Consider the following 16,514-nt stretch of genomic DNA (forward strand, 5'->3'; position numbering starts at 1 on the left):
GTAGCCTAATGTTACCTCAGTAAAAATGATTCGTCATTTGTTCTTCACGTATATCGTGGACTAAGTTACACATGCTGCAAGTTGACCTGTATGACCATTGCTAATGTAATTTAGTTACTCTAACAATATTTTCTGATGGAACTGAAAACAACCCTGTGATAAATAATAGAATGTCATGTAATCTTTCACATCACATATTTTAGCGTTATGGACGTGTGCTGCAGGGTAAGTAAAAAAATACAGCTGGCCACTTTCACTTATAGCATCAGCTAAATGAATAGCTGTATCTTTGATATTGGTTACACATAGTGACATAGGCTTGTGCTTGTACTTACATTAATGACAGATAAATAACGTTACAAGTTAGACTAACAGTTACCGTTCTGTCTGTCACATACGAGCATAAATCTTTACGATTATACTGTCACATACGAGCATAAATCTTTACGATTATATTTAACTAATGACAATTAGTACATTTTTTAAATACATAATTACTTATCAAAATATCTCTCATGAAGCATAAACAGAATTAACAGGAAAAAAACTTACTGTGTACGTCTGTTCGTCACTTGCCATTGGAAGCTCATTGAAGCAGCCTACGTTTCTGCTGAATCCTGCAGCTCATCTGGCAACCTCGAGTCAGGGGGTAGGGGGAGGGGATACACCGCTCTACAGTATTTTTATAGTGATTGCAGTACCAGTTTAGGCCACAATCCTACATACAGCTCCTTTAAGTGAAATGACAAATTTTGACAAGCCGATATTTCGGATTGAATCTTATGAACAGACGATACAGAACATGGGACGAGCTTTAAATGGATTGGATATCCAGCTCTGTCTGCTAATGGTAATTATGACTTTTGTCATTTATGATGTTGATTTTAATTATTCTCTGGATTAGTATTTTTAAGAACATTTATATAAATTGGAATTGTGGAATTGAAGATTGCCGTTCATGGGTTAAAAACCCTTGTCTAAATTCAACTGATTTAAACACTGTCTTTGTTTGATCAGAATGATAAACGTAAATGTTATAAGATTTGATGGCAGAGACAAAGTGACACATTGGCTAAGTCACTAGTAAATTATCCAGAGAAATCCCTCAAATTTATGGAAGGCCGGTGGGCAAACAAAGGAGGAGTGAATATAACTGATAAGTTTTATTTTTCATCCATTAAATGGATGCATGACATTAGATGCCTAGAGAAATATAATTTATGTAATAAGGGTTGAAGGTGAAAGAAGCTATAAGGCTGTCCGTGTAACCTAGGGGTTGAGATTTGAGAAAAATAATACTTTGGTTTCTGAAACACAGTAGAGATAAGTGGGACTGAGACAGTAACGATAATATATTTTTAGATCTGCAGACTAACAATTTGATAGGATGTGACAAAATTATAAGCAGTTTAAATTATTGTGATGAGAAAAAAAAGAGAGAGAAACTGTTTCAAAAACAGCTTTAAAGAAATTGATAATGTCTTATAGTACAAATTTGAATAATTTATAAGTGTTATGGAAGAAAATCTGTCAGTTTGTGTTTTTGTTTGACAATTTTGGTGCAGTGGCAAGATTAATGAAATGAAAAAGCTCCCTGCCAAAGAAGAGGGTTAAGATTTTGGTCATTAAGATTTTGGTCAGCCTATGCAGTTATAATTGACAAGAAACTTGAGTTTAAAACTGACTTTAAAGGAAGTCTTAATTATTATTAAATTATTTTGAATGCTGTACTTTTGACAGTCTCAATACTGTGAAATGTTGTGAAAATTGAGTTTCAGATTAATAATAATTAGGTATTGGGTATTATTAACAGTGAATGCCATGAAAAAGATATATGTCAGTCAAGACAAATTGTTACTATAATTGAATTAATATGTTTTGAGGATTATTTCACTTGATGAAAGTTTTGTAATGAAATGTTTTAAAGATGAAAAAGCTTAGGTTTATGTTTTGTTTGTTTCTTTGTGGGCTATAATAGATCTGTTGTGAAAAGAAATCTTGAAAAAAAAAGGCTATTACTTGAAAGTCACAATTCTATGTTTTATTGAAAATGATAATTGAAATGGTTATGGTCATGTAAATTTGTTTTCTTTTATTTCTATTTTTAAAGGTGTTTAAAAAAAGAGATTTAAAAGATGTTCTACAATTAAGGTGGTACATGCTATGTCTATAGACTGTAAACTGAACAATGATTTAAGAAACTTAAAATACTTAGATGGATTATGATGGGTCTTAGTTAGTTATTTATTTATTTATTTATTTTTTTGTTGTTTATTTTGAATTAGACCACAATTTTGTTTTTAATATTAAAAATTATCTATAAAGGTATAGTGAAAGGAGTGGATTTGCGATCCATCACCTTGTAATATATAATGAATTGGAAATTATATTTTTCTAAAAACCAGTGTATAGATCCTGGTGTTTATGATTACAGGCAATGTCTGTATTTAGTATCTGAGGAGTGACTGGGGGTCTGGCCCATGCCAGGAATGCAGTAACAGTGCTTGCTCATTTAGCCCGGCTTCCAGAGAATAAATATGTATTTGCTTTGTAGTCAAGAAATTTGATGATAAAACCGAATAAGAAAGATTGATGTAAGACGACTATATGTAAGGACTGAAGGTCAATAATGCACTATGTGCTCTGTAGAATATTCTGTTCTAGTTAAGCTCTTCGAGGGAAAACCTATTATCTATTTTATACAATTGTAACATGCCAGGGGAGCATGGGTGAACAATGTTACATTTTGAAGCAGCCTAAATTGTTAAGACCAGATGTGGTGTTTAAGACTTCACATCGGCCTTTTAAGGGGGGACTGAAGGGGTGGATTCTGGAATCCACTGCCGCTTCAATATATATCTTTTAAGTTATTAATCAACATTTATATTTCTGTTAAAATATTTGAATGACTTCTTCAATGTATGTTAAAGCATCTATTTTCCTCTGTACCTCTCACTGAGAGAAAAGAACATGTTATCAGTATGTTTTGGGAAAGTTTCCTGCTCAGAGCAGAGCTCAGATCAACTTCAGCCTTGAAGAAGCTGTGAATCATGTATATCTGTGTATGTGTGCTAAGTGTTTTGTGCAGGTCCCTTTGTACTGGACAACTGGCATTCTGCTTGAGACCAGCAGACGCCACATCATGACCCCAAAAAGGACATCCGGTACCTAAATCTAGGGTCCCCCTCGTCATCACCGTGACGAAGGGAGATATGCTTCTTACTATCTGTCCACGTGTAGAAAATTTCTAATCTTGTCTATTTTTCTTAGCCAATCAGAATCATTCAACCTGAAGTAATGACGCAGTTAGTTGACTCTGTTAGAGTATAATTGTTGTGGAAATGTGAATGTACGCAGAGCGGCCTACGAACTCCTCGTGAGTCTTGAAGCTGGCTTCTGCTGATGAAACTGCAAACTATTCTTCATTAAATTTTTCTTCAATTTATTATTTTTTTAACTTTGACTCCGGGTCTTTATTCAACATATCTGGTCTCAAGGGTCCTAAACTGTTTATCCCCAACAATAATATACAAGTTTCACTTTTTGAATGGAATTAGTGAAATAAATCAACTTTTTGATGATATTCTAATTATATGACCAGCACCTGTAGTTTGTATACAGAGCGCAAGGTTTATGCTCATGCTCCAAGTCTTATTTGCTGCTTTAAGTGCATCTCTGTGGCAGAATTACAGCGCCACATGCTGGTCTGGCATGTACATAGTTTTGATTCATTTCAGAGGTTTTGTGTGGATGCAGATATTTCTTGATACGAGAAAAAAAAAAAAGATTGTAAGCTCCGGCTTTGTGTGGACATAGCCTTAGTCGGCCGACTAACAAAAACTACCCGACAACTGACTGTCGGCTTGGCGTGTTCCCGCCTTAACTCTCTGAGGTCTGAAAACGCGCCGGCGCGTTTTGCAGGTGTTTTTTCACATTGCAGCAAAACAGACTTAAATTACTCTGTCATTTCTTGTCATAGAGACATAAGTAATATATCAATTGAAACTATAGAATATCTTCTTTTATTTGTGTACACTCAGAGTAAAAACACAATGTTGTGCTTTTTGTAAAATAAAGGAAACTAACATGATGCATGATCTCTCGTCTCCCTCTGAACGAAGTCCAATCTGATAGTTCTCAGAAAATGAACTGTAACTTCTGAATACGAATGACAAAAAAAATGACACTTATTTCTAAAGAAACGTTGAAATGTCAGGTTTTAAATCGTGCAAGTCAAATCGAAAACAAACCTTCTCTGTTTATGTAATCTGTATGAAAAGAGAGCCATGTCAGAAGTCTGTGATTCAGCTCATTATCCGCTAATGCGGCCACGCCCACGGAGCCAGCGCTATTCAGAGGCAAATTCAGAGGCAATACATGCATACATCGTCTCAATCGTGTATTTATTGTCTTGAAAAGTGTTTATTTGGATGGTAAAGCCATGATTAGCGATCTCTAGAAGACATGCCGTTAGTTCCTAGTTCCTTTTCTTCTTTATATGAATTTGTGGCCTAAAGGTGTACAGAGCGCCCTCCGGCTGCAAGTATGAATTAAAAACACCATTCCTGAAATGTTCTCTTCTTCATTAGAATAATTTGTGGACTAAATGTGCACAGAGAGCGCCCTCCGGCTGCAAGTATGAATTAAAAACACAGTATCCAGCACTCATAGTGATGACAATAAATATTACTTCTAAGTATAGAAATTTGACATAAATATATAAGAATCCATCAATATTTCTCCAAATGTGCATGCCTTTAAGCTAAAAGCCTATATGAAATGCCACAGAGGTAACATAATTGTTCAGACACTTTGCATCACAGAAATACATTATATTTTAAAGAATATAATAGAATACCATTATTTTAAATTGTAATAATATTTCACAGTATTGCTGTTTATGATGAGCTGAGACATTATTACAGAGGGTTTTTTTCACAGCCTACCTGGCTGAAAGGCCTCATTAATATGCAAGTCATTTCAGGTCATTATTATGTGATTCTTTTGTCTTCTTAGGTGTAAATGGCCCATTATTTATGTAGATTCACGCCTCCTCGCATACTGTTTCTTGACAAAAAGTGTCTTACAAAATTTAAATCTCTCTATTGTTTTATATGAAAGAGTAGTCAGCATAATTTTTTACATAATTCTTAAGCAAAAACTCTAGTCTACAACCCCCAATAACCAGAAGTCTTGTGAACACAGATTTAATTTACTTTTTTGGCCTTATTTCAGTGACTTAAGTTTTTTGTTTTTTCAATAACCACGCATAAACATTATTCCTTCAAAAATACAAACATGCACATACATGTTCCTCACATATTATTGTAGCCTAGTTTGTGCTGAATACAGTGTAATGACACTTTTTCCATTAATAGGTTTATGAACAACTGAAAAAAGCACAAATGTCAGAGCATGTCAAAACTTCTCCAAGCCCCAAATCAGCCTCAGACTCCAGAGGGTTTTCTCCTTTTCTCCAGTGTGAGTTCTCATGTCATCTTTAAGGTTTTCTTTTCAACTGAAACTCTTTCCACACTGTTGACAGGCATAATGTTTCTCTCCAGTGTGAATTCTCATGTGGATTTCAAGTCTTCCTTTTCTTCCTTTTCTAAGCCTTTTCTCCAGTGTGAATTCCCATGTGGACCATAAGGCTTCTTTTATGACTGAAACTCTTTCCACATTGTTGGCAGATATATGGCTTTTCTCCAGTGTGAATTCTCATGTGGACTTTAAGGCTTTCTTCACGTGTGAAACTCTTTCCACATTGTTGGCAGATATATGGCTTTTCTCCAGTGTGAATTCTCATGTGGACTTTAAGGCTTTCTTCACGTGTGAAACTCTTTCCACATTGTTGGCAGGTGTAAGGCTTTTCTCCAGTGTGAATTCTCATGTGGACTTTAATGCTTCCTTTATGTCTGAAACTCTGTCCACATTGTTGGCAGGTGAAGGGTTTCTCTCCAGTGTGAATTCTCATGTGGTATTTAAAGGTTTCTTTAAGTCTGAAACTCTTTCCACACTGTTGGCAGGTGAAAAAACTTTTAGTTCCAGTCTTTTGATCTCTTTTTAGTGAGGAACCCTGTGTTGATCTTTCCCCAGTCATGAAATCATGATGTTTATAATAATGTTCTTCCTCTTCTTGCTTTTCATTAAGTTCATGACTCATCTCTTTCAGTGCCATCAGGTCTAGGGCAAAAATAGACATAAAACTATTTAGACATTTAAAGTATCAAAACCAACAACATGTTTGTATCCTATGGATCAGGGATGAGCAGCTTTGGTACTGGAGGGCCACTCTTATGCAGAGTTAAGTTTCATCCCTAATCAAATACACCTGCCTGTAATTTTCAAGCATTCCTGAAGACTTTAGGCTGATTTTTACTTCTGCGTCGTGTGTACCCTGTAGGTACGGTGTTGGCTGTGAATACCACATGTAGCCTATGACGTAGCCTGATGCGCACCTCTTAAAAAGATGTAACAACACGTGAATTCTACCCAGACCGCAAGTGCTGTGATTGGTCTGTTAGAATCCCTCCCTTGGGTCAAAAAACTGGTGCGGTTCAGCGAGGTCTACAGTGGGAGAGAGAGGCAGGAGACGAGTTCAAAGCATTAAAAAATATGTGCAAACAAAACATATTGTTACATGTGCCCTGGGTCCATGCTCTATAATCATCATATGGACTCAATTTCCCACAATCCCCAACCTAGGAACCAATCATTCACTCACACCTGTTTCCCATCAGTGACACTTTATAAGTTGCACTCACACACACACCCATTGCTAAATTATCCGTGTCTCATTTAATTTAATTTCGAAGGCTGCATCCTCAAGAGGACGAGTTCTGAGAGTTGCGCTCTCAGCCAATGAATGAAAATTATTAATAAATTTATATGTAATTTGAAAAGAAAATGTATTTACTTGTTTTATTTTGGGTTATGCTTGAGGAGCTGGCTTATGTACAACAGATATCTGTTACAGAGACAAAGGAGGAGGATATTAAGCAGAACAGTTTAAAACAAAAACAAGCTTGAAACTACTTACATTTAAACTCATCTTCGCTTGTATGTACATTTGCAGACGCCATCATTTATTATTTATTTTTTTCAAATAAATGACGGTTGTTAACAGCGACGCAAAGAATTGTGGGTTATCTGCAGCAGCGAAGGATACACCTCATGCATCCTCCGCATTCCTGTGAAAGAAGGACGCATTCAAAGGTCACGTTCGGAAAGTCCTACTTTTCTGAAATGATACAGCCTCAATGACGTATACAATCTTCGAATGCGACCTCTGGAGGATGCAGCCTTCAAAATGAGACACAGCTATCGTTTAGCCTTGTATCCGACCTTGTCTCCGTGTTCCTTGATCCTTGCCAGTGTTTTTGACCCTGGACTGTTTCCTTGTTGATGATCTTTTGCTGCCTGCCTAGACCTTTGCCTGTGATTGGATTATTCTTTTGCCTTGCCTTCTTGTATCGGTTTGCTGGCGTTTGACCCTCTGCCTGTACGACTACGCTCATCCTATTAATAAAGCCTGCATGTGGATCTCCAACTCCGTTGTCCCGTCCCATACGTTACACATATAAAGGACAAAAGCATTTAAGCTCAAGCAGCGCGAACGGGAAAAACACTAATACAGCAAACAGCGCCAGTTATCGTACAAAACGTAATGTACATAATACACTCAAGTCAGTATATGATTATCGTGTTTATATTGTTTCACATGTTCATGTTGAGAAAAAAACTATAATATCCACATGCTCGGGTGAGAAAACAAGCTGCACTGACAGACGTTGCAGAGACACAAAGATAACAATAATACATAACGCTGTGCTAAACTAAGTTTCTAACAGCAGCACTTTGTATTTTCTGTTTGTAAATATATCTCCCTCGATGAAACTTAAAGGAAGCATATGTCTCAAAATCATTTTGCTATCACATAAGTTATCTTCTCTGCTCACTTGGGTATAGCTGCGCTTACCTGTTGTGAATGCAGTGATGGACAGCGGTCTTTCCTCATTCGACGGGTGTTTTGATTTCACGTGCTTTCTCGTTATGGTGCTGATATTATGATAACTCAGTTTCAGTAATTCATTTGATCAAAAGTAATTCCATTTTGTAAGATCATTTTTATCTAAGTAATTCCAAACTTCACGAGGCAGGTGACAACATTTTGTGACAATCAAATAAAATAAACCTTTTAAACATGCTCCACAGCACCACCCAGTGCATTTAGTTATAACTGCAAGTTTTAGTTCATAGGATTTATCATGAATTGACTGCATTACGGCCTGCAAAGCAACAGAGTAACATTCAAATAGTCTTTTTATTTTTTTCAAATATTAATTATAGATTGAATATTTAAATATTGGACTATTTGTGCACACCCCTTGTATAGACTACTGCGCAGTGTCTCGGGTGTAGGTGCGGCACAGAAATAAAAATCAGCCTTTACTATTACATTTTGGGGTTGGGTTAATTTTTTAAAGGTGTATTTGATCAATGATGGAGCTAAACTCTGCAGAATAGTGTCTCTCCAGGATCAGAGTTGCCCATCTATAGATCTTATACACCAGTGGTTTTCAAACCTGGTCCAAAGGGACCCATCGCTGCACATTTTGTATGTGTGCTTTATTTTTCACATCTGGTTAAGATCATCAGCTTGTTAGAAGATTGCTGACATTGATGGAGGAATTTACAAACTACAATGTCTGTTCATCACTAAGGTGAGAACCGGACACAATATAAACCTAAATATACTCAAATTATTTAAATTAATTGGAAAGTATTTAACTATTCAATAAGTAATAGAAGATATTTGTTGTTGTGATGATGTCAGACATAGCACACACAATAGTAGTAGCCATTCTGTACTCCGGCACGGTTAGCGATCTCACTGCCCCTTCAAGAAGGCCAGGGCCCGGTACAGAGCGATCACACTAGTGACATTAGACGGAAAGAATGAGTGCTTATGAGATGTGTTTTCCTCAGCACAAAACTGGTTATACTATAACTATGGTTAACTTCACAGATTTCAGTGAATGAATACCAGTACAAACATGTGCGTCAAACAGACGGAGCACAGTTGAATAGAAATGAAACACTAGACGTCCTGTTCCTGGAGATCTACGTACATTCAGAGTTCAGACACACCTGAAGCAGTGAATTAAGATCTTCAGGGGCACTTGATAATTGCAGGCAGGTGTGTTTGATCAGGGTTGGATCTAAACCAAAGAGCTTAGAACCCAGGAGGCGACACTTTGATACTCTTTGGGTAACCGCCACTAGATGGCGCTCCAGTAGCGTGGCCGCCATTATGGGGTGAAAATACTAACTCAGGGGTCGGCAACCCAAAATGTTCAAAGAGCCATATTGGACCAAAAAAAACAAAAAACAAATCTATCTGGAGCCGCAAAAAAATTAAAAGCCTTATATAAGCCTTATATGAAGGCAACACAGGCTGCAAGTGTATATTAGCTATATTAGCCTACTATCAAAATGACTAAGTAGACTACAAATACCTACATAATGAGGTATTCCCGAGGTATATATTTAAAAACTACTGAAAGCTACAGAAAAAAGAAGCAAATGGATCGGTGCAATTCACAGAAACAGCTGGACTCCAGGCAGAGAAACATGGATTTGCATTTATCTTTGTGTGTCAAATTGTTGGATTTTGAGGTAAAGTCATACCATATATATTGTATTGTTATATATTATGTTGACAAATCATCAATTAAATATTTACCATCTTATATTCTGCATAATTGTGTTTTAAAATAAACACTGACAAAAACTATAACGTACTGTAAAACTATATGTTTTAGGGCTGGACGATATATATATATATATAACATTGATTTAAGTGATTACGTGGACTTAAACCTACCTATATTGTAGTTCTATAAAATATTCACAGGCAGATTTGCTTTATGTATTTCCCGGCGTCAAATCAGACATATATAAATGTCAGGAAACACGACTCCTGGCTACATGTCAATATGCATGGATTAGGTTTATTTGACAAGTTGTAAGAAACACTTTCAAGTCCAACCTTTAGTGTAATTCATTTGTTTAACTCACGTTTCCCCAATTAAATCCAGTCACTCAGCAGGTTTTTTTGCCACTCAGTCCAGCTGATGGAGCACGCTTTCGGCGGGAAAGTGATGTTGATGCATACCCTCGCGCCGCGCTGAAACGTGTGTCGCAAGCTATGACGCAAATCTTCGTTGACAGAAATGTTGAAATTTAATATTTATTATACACATTTTTACAGCATTGGAAAACGTTAAGAATGTTTGTGTCATGTTTGTCCTCCTACAGAAACCATATGAAAACAAAAAATATTTTTCCATTTTCATACATTTTTTAAAAAGCTCCAGGGAGCCACTAGGAGAGCGCTAAAGAGCCGCGGGTTGCCGACCTCCGTACTAACTGGACCACAGAATCCTTCACATCTTGCGCACACAAAATCTGCCAATTTCACTTTCAAATCAGAAGCGCAATTGGTGGATCCAAAATGGTCAATATTCATTCAGGTTTCCGATAGCGCTGACTAGTTGTTGAAGTAGTCGATCTCTCAACTACTCGATTAGTCTATGCAAGCCCTAGCGCCTGTGCGCTGTTTTTGTTGTAAACTCAATTTGTGCAGAGGGTGCAAATATCGCAACAGGAGCACGTTGGAGGCTTGGTCTGAGCGTGTAAAGTCTCTGATTTTGTATGCAAAATTTATTGTGTTATCTACTTGGTTTCAATTACCATTGGCTTTTAAAGAGAGACACACAAACAGGAGTCCTTGGCATACATTCCTTACAAAAATACATTTATATATTTAAGGTAAAAAATTTACAAAATATCTTTATGAAACATGATCTTTACTTAATATATTTTAGGCATAAAAGAGAAATTGATTTTGAATTTTGACCCATATTGAATTGTTGGCTATTGCTACAAATATACCCGTGTGACTTATGACACTTAATGGAAACAGTGTTTGTCATGGAACAAGCAACAGCTTCACCGAGTGCCTATTCTTGATCTCCTCACGATTACATTTCGATGACTTGCATCTCTTCCCCTCCGCAGAAACCACCACAGATTCATCAGTGCCGTCAAAAGTATTTATTTTTCATTTTTTTTTGTTTTTTCAATCACAAAGTACAAAGCAGATTAGGAAAATTAGGAAGCCGGGTGTATTCAGAGAGCATCCCTTACTGTTTAGTGTGCGGAATGGTGCGTTGTGATTGGTTAAGCGGATATATCGCGTTCTGCAGAAAAAGGAGACTGGCATTTGTCACGTTTTGGAAAAAAGGGAGAACACAGGAGAAAATAACACGATGGAAATCGCATTTTGCTCAAAATGAATAAATGACTTTTTAATAGCATTTATCGTGGAAACTTTTTAATGGCATTTATCATATTATTTTGTTTGTTTGCTTATTGTGTTCGTGTTTTAAGGCCTGGAAGAATGGACAGTCCTTATCTGGGTGGATCCTCATAAGATGCTCCTTGAGACATGAAGACGTTTCATGGCTTCGTTTGAAAACACTTGTTCGCAGAGTAAACACATTGGGAGTTGGGCGTTGGTAGGAGAAGGTATAAATCCATAATTAAGGTATTCAATAGAATATTGTCTGCATTTTTTCTTTTTCGGCGGTGCCATTTTTTATGATAGTATATTTGCCCGCGCAAAAGTGTACCGATCTTTTTTTGAATTCACTGTTTGTGGACTGTGATTTAGAACAGAAAAGTGACTAAATGTCAGAGGCTATTATGCATGGAAGACTGAAATGCAGGATTTGTTGTGACACATTATAAACTGGAAGAATAAGTAATACCAATATCAATCAAAAATTTTTTTTGCAATTCTTGTTTTATGTTAAATGGTTGATTAATCTGTTAAATGTAAAAATCTTAAATTAGAAAATAGTTAAATTAATTAATTAAATAGTTAAATTATTAAATAGTAGTAATTATTAAAAATAAATGAGCATATGAGACTGTTTATTGACATGTTTAAAACAGTTTAATAAAGCCAGCATTTAAAAACATTTTCCAGTTTTTTTCATTATCTATTTGAAAATCTAGTTAAAATATGCTAACAAATCAACTTCCGACTTTCTCCCGGGCCGTAGAAAAAAAAAACATTCATGATTTATAAATGTATTTTTCATGAAAGTATGTTGTAATTATAGGCCTAAATACCTAGGTAACACCTTGTGTATTCATCAGTGGTATAATAAATACAATTAAAATTAGTTTATGTTCATAATTAGTAAAATAGAAACAATCTTCTAACAAGGGTAAATTAATAATTAAATTAATATTGTATTATTAATTTTTAATAATACAATCTTGAAAGTATCCGAATTAATACCTAAATGTGATTACCAAATATATTTTTATTATCCATCAAATTGTCATTTTCTCCTTACAGTCTTGCGAGTTAACAATAATGCCTGACCAGTAAATTATTTTGTGAACAAAGAAAACATTTTGGCATCAGGCATTAGTTAATTAATGCCTAAAAAAATTAAAAAGTTTCACCTTATAAATAAAAGTTAGTTTAATGAATTTAAAAAATTGTTAAAGCTTAAAATTATTTATTGAAAATATTTGAAAATATAAGTTCTTAATTTAATATACTTTTTAATGGCTTGTCAACTTCCTATTCCTCCGCTGCGAGATTCTTGTCAGCGCCTGAGCATTGGTCGTTGCAAAAGAAACTATAGCTTTGACGTCGCATTAAACTGGCAGATTTTAGAATGTTGTAGGCAATTCTTTTGCAAGTAATTACAAGTTTAATCTTGTCTTGCCTGGATCTTTGGTGTAAACGTGTGAACGCCCCCCCTGAACACCTGAACGACCCCCTTTCAGAAATCTTGTTCTCTGAACGCCCCGTTGAGAAACACTACACTAGTGAGTTAATAATGCTTAATTACAAGTAACCAAACCCTAACTCTAGCTCTACAGTAAGTCCACTTGAAGAAGTGAATGAACCAACTGAGTGAATTAGGACACGTTTCTGTAAAATTATACTTATGTATATTCTCTATTTCTGTAGAGCTGGACATATTTATAATGATCAAATGACTGAGTTCAGCTTTGAGAATAAAACCAACCTGTTTGTTCCTCAATATCTTCATGTTTCACACTCAATGTTTCTTCAATCTTCACGTCTTCAGTCTCATCTTTAATAATTATCTTCATATCTTCACTTTCCTCTTTAATAAACTCAATCTTCATGTCTTCAGTCTCCTCTTTAATGAACTCCATCTTTAATAAAAGAATAACAGAGTTATTGGTCTAATGACCCGGTTAGAGAAAAAAAAAAACACTCAAAACTAACGCTGCAAATTAATAAACTTAATATTTAGGCATTTATGAATGATGAAAACATGATTAGTTTGTTAGTGTTTGTTGTTCTCGTTCATGTTCACTGTTCGAGCAGCACGTGTCGTGATTCACTGAATCATTTCTCAAAGTATTTGATTCAGTTGACTCGGAGTTGAAAAGTTCAGTTTCTCCATCATGACTCTCCAGAGACTGAACTCGTGTTCATGATAAACTGATTTATGATATATATAGAGAGAGAAATGAGACGCAGGTTTACTGTTTCTCATCAGTGGATGAGTTTTACTCACACAAATATCCTTCATTACAGTTAGATAAAGAATCACAATGTTACATTAAATAGTAAATAAACTATTTTAACATCGCTTGTAAAAATATTAAAACCTTGAACTGTTTCTATCGAATAAATCAGCTTAAATTCTTAAAACAAACCTTTCTTCAGCAGAATCACAACAGATGCAGGAGCGCGGCGCAGTCTTATGACGTCATGTCGTCACTCCAAAATAAAAGTCATGCATTGTCTACAATCACAGAAGTGCACAGACTGTTTTACCAGATAATTATATTTGTATTAAAATTAACAGTGAGAAATATGATACAAACAATCATGGTAAAAAGGTTGTATGAGTTCATAAAGCAGAGTTCATTCATGTGTCCGAATTGAAACACATTAAAGGTCAAAGTATATATATATATATATATATATATATATATATATATATATATATATATATGTATATATATTATTCCATCAACAAAAACAATCATTGGTAAAAAAAGCTTTCTCATCATATGCACCAAATACCTGGAATGAACTCCAAAATACTTTAAATCTAGTATCGCTTCCATCTATTAATACTTTTAAAAACCTTTTAAAGTCATCTCTGACTGAACAGTGCAATTGTTTTTAATTGGTTATCTTATACAATTGTATGTTTGTATTTGCTGACGTTAATGTCTTGTTTTGTTCTCTAGTATGTATAGTGTATAGAGATTTGTGGTGTATTATGTAATATATGTCCTGTCTCTTATGTATTTAAACTTTTGGCCGCCTGTCTTGGCCAGGACTCCCTGGGAGAAGAGTTACTGTAACTCAATGGGACCTTTCCTGGTTAAATAAAGGTAAAAAAAAAAAAAAAAAAAAAAAAAAAAAAAAAAATATTTATATATATATATATATATATATATATATATATATATATATATATATATATATATATATAATTTTAGTCTAAAAATGGGTATAAAATGTGTAAAAAGTTATCTTTCAAGGTTTTAAAGGGGACCAATTATGCAAAATTCAAAACTATACCTGTTCTGTCTCCATGCAGTATATATTCTCAGTTTCTGACGTTATAGAGAATATGAATCTGACGTCATTTATCCGCCATATCGACAGGATGACTAGCCCACTGTGTTTCGAATTATGGGTTGCACTTCCGGTTTGGGGAACTAACATTTAAAAAGACAAACGGATCGTTTCAAATCATAAGTTTACCCTACAAATAAAGCTTATCCGTCAGTTTGACTGAATGAGCTGTCAATGTTTCTTTCATGTTTTATTTTCAGACATCATGAGGATAACGTAACGTTTGGTATTTTAACGTAACAAACAAGAATATCTATATGGCTAAAGTTCTTTTCAGCTGCTCGTGATTATTTTATTTTGTCTCTTTGCATATCGCTGTAATAGTATGAAAAAGGACAACATATACTGCACATTAATAATTAACTGGAATGCATGAAGAATCTCTCGTTTTTCTCTTTCCGGGTTTGTTTTCACAGGTAAATACAATTTATTATCTGTAAAAATGATGGAAATCACTTTGAAATATTAATGCTGAAGTACATGAACATTTTTTATTAAGGAACATATATTACATAATGCACATATATATCACTATAGTTATGTTTAACCCGTCTATTATTGCTGTGGAAAGAATCACGCTTTTTTATGGTCTGTTAAAGTACCTTGTTGATGCTTTCACACTTTAAATGTCCTTTTAATGTTTGTTGGCTGAAGAGTGAGTAGAATAATGCCATCTCATTGTACCCAGTTTAAGAATAAAACATATTACTGCGTTCATAGAGCGAGTCTTTCACTGTTTACAGCTTAACGGAAGTAACACCCATAATTCGCGTAAAGCGTCATGGGGCGTTGGAATAGGGTGGTTAGTGCGACCTGACTGACTCCTGAAAAAGGGGGCGAAATGTTCTATTTGTAGAAAATAAAATGCAAAGAGCAGTGAATGAGGTGGAAAATTGGGCAGATAATTGGGGTAATATGTAATATGTTTTACGAAAAAGAAAAATAATCCAAGCTTGAATGTCAAAATGTACGGTTATCAGCTGGAACAAGTTCATGTAGTAAGATTTTTGGGTATGTGGATGGATACTAATTTAAAATTTAGAATTCATATTTAGAAACAATAGACAAATGCAAAAAAGGAATAAATGTTTTAAGGTGCTTGTCAGGAGCTGAGTGGGGGGCAAGTTGTAAGTCATTGAAAAGAATTTATTGTGCTGTGATCAGGTCAAACATAGATTATGGTAGTGTAGTATATAGTTCAGCGAACAAAACCTTACTTAAAAAGATAGACGTATTACAAAATCAAGCTTTGCGTATTTGCTGTGGTGCATTTAGATCTTCCCCGGTAGCTTCATTACAAGTTGAAATGGGAGAACTGCCTCTAGAACAGCGTAGATTCCAGTTGAGATTAAGGTACTGGTGTGGGGTAAAGGGACATCTAGAAAATCATCCAGTTAAAGTACTTTTGAAAGATTGTTGGGAATATGAATACAAAGAAATATCAAGTTTTGGTTGGGTAGTAAGAAAGGAGGTGAACAGATTGAAGTTGAAAGACTATACCAGCAATTCCTTCTTGGTTGTTTCCTATGCCATTAATAGATTTACAAATTCACAAAATAATGAAAAAAACAGAGATGAATATACCAACAGATTTAATAGTTCAACAGTATATAATATTATTGCTTATATTATATAATTATTCTGTATTGCAGGTATTTACAGATGGGTCTAAGGAAGCAGAGTCTGGAAGAACAGCAGCGGAAGTATATATTCCTGATTTTAAAATAAAAATTGCAAAAAGATTATCAGATCATGTGTCAGTTTTTACTACTGAATTATTAGCTATTATACTAGC

General features: G+C 34.9%; 1 pseudogene; it reads right to left on the reverse strand.

Moving 5' to 3' along the window:
• Positions 1-13,411, reverse strand: part of LOC125244278 — a 44,741-nt pseudogene extending 31,330 nt beyond the window's left edge.
• Positions 13,412-16,514: the final 3,103 nt, after the last annotated feature.

The sequence above is a fragment of the Megalobrama amblycephala genome, linkage group LG1 (assembly GCF_018812025.1).
Source record: "Megalobrama amblycephala isolate DHTTF-2021 linkage group LG1, ASM1881202v1, whole genome shotgun sequence".
Taxonomy (NCBI): Eukaryota; Metazoa; Chordata; class Actinopteri; order Cypriniformes; family Xenocyprididae; genus Megalobrama; species Megalobrama amblycephala.